Source organism: Cebus imitator, unplaced genomic scaffold, assembly GCF_001604975.1.
Source record: "Cebus imitator isolate Cc_AM_T3 unplaced genomic scaffold, Cebus_imitator-1.0 Scaffold762, whole genome shotgun sequence".
Lineage (NCBI taxonomy): Eukaryota > Metazoa > Chordata > Mammalia > Primates > Cebidae > Cebus > Cebus imitator.
This window is the reverse complement of record NW_016108077.1, coordinates 156577-162971: the sequence shown is the minus strand read 5'-3', so window position 1 is coordinate 162971 and position 6395 is coordinate 156577.

The following is a 6395-nucleotide window of genomic DNA, read 5'->3' as shown; positions in this document are numbered from 1 at the left end:
CTCCTGGGTTCAGGCAATTCTCCTGCCTCGGCCTCCTGAGTAGCTGGGATCACACTCACGCACCACCATGCCCAGCTAATTTTTTGTATTTTTAGTAGAGACGGGGTTTCACCATTTTGACCAGGATGGTCTCGATCTCCTGACCTCGTGATCCACCCGCCTCGGCCTCCCAAAGTGCTGGGATTACAGGCTTGAGCCACCGCGCCCGGCCCCTCCTGGACCTTTCTTCGGTAAAGTCATTTCCACACTCTTTAGTTATTATTCACCAAACACTTATTGAGCACCTTCTCTGTGCAGGTGCTGTGGATACAGGGATAAATAAGTCCCCTCTCTGCTCACTGGATACGCCCAGTGCAGAAGAAATGACTCAACAAACGCCCTGCCCTTTGTTTCCTTAGGTCCCGGCCCAAGTAGCTTGGTTCCTAGAGGTAGCACTTTCCCTTTTCTTTCTCCATCTTTGGAATTTGAAGCTCCTGATGCTTTATTGCCACTCTCCTGACTTCTGATCTCAAGTGTTATTGAGAGAGAAGTGATGGGCGTTGAGTTGGGAAGGCCTGGAGTTGAAACTTAGCTCTGCCTCTAGCATGCTGTGTGACCCATGGAGAAGTTACTTAACCTTTCTGAGCCTCAGCGTTCTCAACTGGGAAATGGAGATGATAGTACCCACCTCCAAGGACTGATGCAAGGACTGAATGAGATAAATCACCTGCCTTGGGAAGCCCATTTCCCAATTGGCAGAGAAGTGCTCAGTAAACAGGATTAAGTTGCGACCAAGCTAATAGCTCTCGGCAAATGACCTTGCCCATGACAGCAATGTGCATTCTTTTACCCAATGAAATCCAAGGACTTATTTCACTTTTGTTTAATTTTATATTTATTTATTTCCAAAAGGCTACTATCTTGAAAGCATGGGCTTGTGACCTTGTCAAGGTTATTTCCTCTCTGGGCCTCAGTTTCCCCACATGTACAATAAGAGGGTAAATTCTTAATAATCTCTAAGGTCCTTCTCATCTCCAAAAGTCTGGGTGTCCATGGCTGGGGCAGAGCAGGGAATGGGACCCTTGTTTCCTGGTCCTATCGCTGTTTTGATGTCTTTGAAGCATCAAAATAGGTATCAGGTGGCAAACATAGACCAGTATTAAAAAGTGTAGAGGCATGGGGAGGAGGAGAGAAGTGATTTACTGGGTCTGAGGAGGCATGATTGATGAAATGTGGGAATAGTCAGTGTAGACTAAATATCAAGGAAGGGCTCCCTGACAGTGAGAGATTGGTCTTCTTAGAAATTCTTGGCATTTACAATCAGGATGACCAGCCATCCTGAAGTGGGGATCAAATAAACCTTGGCTGGTTGGGGCTCGGGCTTCTACGCGACCCAAGGTGTTTAAAGCCCATGACGGCTTTCAGTGTGAGGAGCTGGGGGAGGGGTGCTTGGAGCCCCCATTTCCACCAGCAAGTGGTAGACATGGGTGAGAAGAGAGCTGAGACCCTGGACATGCACCCAAAGTCATTTTGAGTAGCTGTTATCAGCTGTGCTTCCAATGTACACCCTTCTGGGCTGGGCACCCCTGGGAATCTTTATGTGAGTGCTCTCCTGTCCTCATAATTTCCCTGTGGGGCAGGAGTAACAGTCTGTATCCATCCATTCTCACACTGCTATAAGAGCATATCTGAGACTGGGTGATTTATGAAGAAAAGGGGTTTAATCAGCTCATGGTTCTGCATCTGCTCAGGCTTCTGCTTCTGGGCAGGCCTCAGGAAACTTACAATCATGGCAGAAGGTGAAGAGGAAGCAGGCACATCTTCACATGGCCAGCAGAAGGGAGGGAGGGAGGGAGAGGGAGGGGGAGAGAGAGAGAGAGAGAGAGAGAGAACACGCAAAGTGGGAGGTGCTACACACTTTAAAACAACCAGATCTCTTGAGAACTCTATCACAAGACAGCACTAGGGGGATGGTGCTAAACCATTAGAAACCAGCCCCACAATCCAATCACCTCCCACCAGGCCCCACGTCCAACACTGGGAATTACAATTCAACATGAGATTTGGGTGGGGACACAGAGCTAAACCACATCACCATCTGAATACTACGGATGAGAAGACTGAGGGCCAGGGAATTTGAATGACTGCCTGGGATTCCACAATGACCAAGAGGCTACAGCAAGATTCAAACCCAGGTCTCTGACCCCAAAGCCAAGAACTTTCCACTGTCCTAGAAGACATATCCATGCTGCACAGAACTAAGCAGCATTCAGGTGCCCCAGCCTGAATCCCACCTCAAAAAATATTTATTACATGAACAAACCAAGGAATAGCTCTTGATGTCTTTACCTCAATATACTTTCATTTTAATTCATTTTACACCGAGGTCTCTTGAAGATAAGTAGCAAGGTCACCAAATAAGCCAGTGGCAGAGTCAAGCCCGGAATACTGCTTTCCTATTTTCTAACCCATTACTTTTATCTTTTACTTTTTTCTTGAATCATACTCTACTGTCATTTTTTTAAATGGGGACTTAAGCTCTGGAACAACCACTCCCTAATAGGGAGACAGTGTAGGATATGAAGCTGGCTTTGAAGGAAAATAACCCAGGAACTGGCCACCAGTGGGGATAAGATGGAAGGAAATGATTGCGTGAAAGACAGGTGGTTTGAGGGCAAGGCCTTTAAGTCCTTAAAGTTCAGCTGTGTCCTCTGTAAAATGCAGGACACCAATCACCACCACCCACCCTGACTTCCGCAGCCTCCCTCCCCTGCTCCCAGGGTTGCTCTTCGTAAGGGAGCGTGGAAAATGACCAGCGCAGTGGTTGTAAATGGTAGCCCTGTTGTTATGAAGAGAAGATGGTGTCCTTCTAGGGCTTAGTTGTCTCCCAAACTGGGGACCTGTTGACAGATGAGACTGAGGACCAGGAGTTTGAATGACTTGACTAGAATCACGTATCTCCAATTGGGGAGCTATTGACCCATACACTTTTAGGAAAGAGACATAAATTTCTAAGAAGGCTGGAACTCCAGCTCTGCATGTTTATCATAAGCCTCAGGACACAAATGATTCCCCACTATTTTGTTCCTAACAGTTCAGGCGCTTCACATGATGACTGAAGAGTAGGTTCCTTCCCAGGCATTTAGCGATCAGCCTTCTCTGGGACTTCTGGTCCAGGTCTTTCTCAGCAGTGCCCATTCAGTCTCTCCTGCAGTGCAAAAAGCTAGAGGTAGGATTCTCACTGAGCTCTGTCTCTTTGTCCAAGCCTCCCACCCCTACCGCTTGCAGTGGCCCCTCCTAGATGGAGCCAAGTATTTGCAAACAGCTTCAGCACACATGCACGCAATCAATATCACAAAAGATACATCTGCTGCAATTGACTCCAGGCTGTACTGTCACTAAGTGATGATGAAAAATGATCAGCACTTGAATACATTGCATTTTTATCTTTAAATCTTTCTACAGAAGTGGTGTCAATATCAGAGTACTAAATAATCTCTAGATAGCAGGAAGATGTAAGAACATTTTTTTTTCTTCATGGAAGATGGATGTAGCTTTTTCGAAGGCCTTAAATACTGAAGCAAGGAATTAGCTCTCTAAATGCCCTACAACGACTGGCCGCCTTGTCAGTCCTCTGAGGACGATTTGAGTACCTAACTCCACTCTTCCATCAGTGTTCTTTAAATAACAGTGCTTGGCTCTGAGGACTAGGGACCCTTTCCAAGCCCTAATGAATCCATAAATCAAGGTTTACTGCACCTTCTTCCTCAGGCCAAGCTTAGTGAGCTGATGGGGGAAATTGAGGCAAGGGGAAGAGTCTTGTCTAACCAAAGTCACACAGGAACTCAGTTTTCTACCAGAGTGAACATCTATCATCCTTGAGAAGGGGACAGGGCCAATTTCTCTTGGGGTTATAAGGTAAAAGTTACATAAGCAACCAGATAACTGGTTATCATTATCAAATGCTTGCTGGGCTCTATTAACTATAAGACACTGATAGACATTGGAAATGTAGAGAAGCTAGCCTTACTCTTTTGAGCTTTTAAAGAACGGGATGAAGAATATTTGCTTAGCAATAATAACCACTATACATTGAACAGTAACAACACCAGATACTGTGCCAAGAGCTCTACACCCACCATCTCTCGGCTGAGTGAGCCTCACAGTAGTCCTGCAAGGTGGACATCAAGAGTCCCATTTTACCAAGAAGGCAATGCTGCCAGTGGCAGAGCCAGGGAAAGCAGAATACCTGGGCTTGAGTCTCAGCTCTGTGTGTCCTGGGGCAAGCCAGACTTTGACCCCTCATTAGCAAAATGAGGGGAGTCAGACTCCATGATCCCCAAGGACCACCAGCCTTTGTCATTATTGGTTCTGTGAATATTCATTCAGATAACGGGCAGACTGTGCCCCCACCCCCAGTGTTCACTGAGTGTCTGCTGTGAGCCAGGTGAGGACACGGAGGGCAGGTGCAGAAAGAACACATCCCCACCCGCGAGTCCACTGGTTTGCAGAGCTCTATTGAGCAATACATTTTTTTATTTGACAAGTGGAGAGAGAGATTATAGGTACTGTATCAGTCCATTCTCCTGATGCTAATAAAGGCATACCCGAGACTGGGTAATTTATAAAGGAAAGAAGTTTAATTGACTCACAGTTCAGCATGGCTAGAGAGGTCTCAGGAAATTTACCATCATGGTGGAAGGGGAAGCAAATATGTTCTTCTTTACATGGGAGCAGGAAGGAGAAGTGTAGAGCAAAGTGGGGAAAAGCCCCTTATAAAACCATCAGATCTTATGAGAATTCGCTCACTATCATGAGAACAGGCAACCACCCCCATGATTCAATTACCTCTCACTGGATCCCTTCCACGACATGTGGGGATTATGGGATCTACAGTTCAAGATGAGATTTGGGCGGAGACACAGCCAAACCATATCAGGTACCTATTTTTCCCATAAAGTTATTTCAAAAATAATGAGCTCTAGTGTGCCCGGCCCTGGGGGAGGGCAGGGAGGTTGATACAGAACATACTAAGAAGAAAACAAAGTTTCTGACTTGAAAGATTTTGCAATTCTGCTGGAGAAAAGCGAGTGGTGCCCAATATAATATTCTATACAACCGAGTATGGGAACAGGGGCTGATGAGGCCATGGGATAAGAGAAAGAGCCCTGGAGATGGAGCCCAAAGTCCTCTGGTCTATGGTCAGTCATTAGGGAGCTAGAGTAAGGTGCTCCAACCTTGGAGCAGAAGTCCCTTTTACAATGCAGACCTAGTAAGAATCACCATAGGACATGTAAAGACAGACATTTGCTCTCTCTGAGAAGTAGCCTGTGGATGCCTTGCTGACTTGGGAAACACTCAAATCTAATCAAGATGACCAGGGTATATCTGGTCACTGACTAAGAAAGTGGCAACCCAGTTAATTTTGCTCTAACCTGTCTGGAGAGGAACTATCAACAGAAAAATATTGGTCAGCATTAAGCACAAAAGATAGATAGTTAGACAGCAGGAACTGGTCAGTCTTTACTGCACTACGGAGAGAAACACTGAAGCAGCATTTTCCTACACCCCTTCTATAGCACAACAGATTCCTGAGATGCTTGGGTAAAAGGTTCCAGGAACAAATGCAGATGAGAAAGGTTGCACCACTATGTCCTGTCTGTGAGAGCCAGCGTGCACAATAGGACATTAAATCTACTGCAGTCCAGAGAATTTCTGCGGAAAAGAGACGTGCTAACCTTGTTTAACCTGGCACTTCCCAAACTTATTTGGGAGTGGGCTAGGGTGAGGAATGTCTGTGAATATACAACACAGTTTAGAAAATAATACTCTAAAGATTGAGACCAAAGGCAAGAATTGGCCTCACAGAAAAAGATAATGAGAAACAACGGGAAACAATTTTGAGCAGGTGAAATGCCTTAATCACTAAGCTAAGATATACAACTGATGTGGAAGATCCCCTTGGCATATCGCATTAGATTAAAAAAAAAAAAGTGCAGAAGAGTGTGTAAAGCATGGATTCCTTACTTTTAAAAAAAGGGGTACAAAAAGGTATTAAAACATATTATTTTTGACAATAATTGCTTATATAGCTGCAAGATATCCATGAACACATAAATATGAAATTAATAACATTTGCTGATGACTCCAGGGAAAGAGGGGACAGATAGACTTATCACTGAATCCTTTCAAATTCTGAATCATGTAAAAATATTACCTACTAAAAAGTAAAAGAAAAACATCCTGTAGCATATTGATATCATTAAATGTGGATGAACTTAAAAAGTGACTCAGAGGCTGGGCGCAGTGGCTCACGCCTGTAATCCCAGCACTTTGAGAGGCCAAGGTGGGTGGATCACGAGGTCAGGAGATCGACACCATCCTGGCCAACATGGTGAAATCCTGTCTCAACTAAA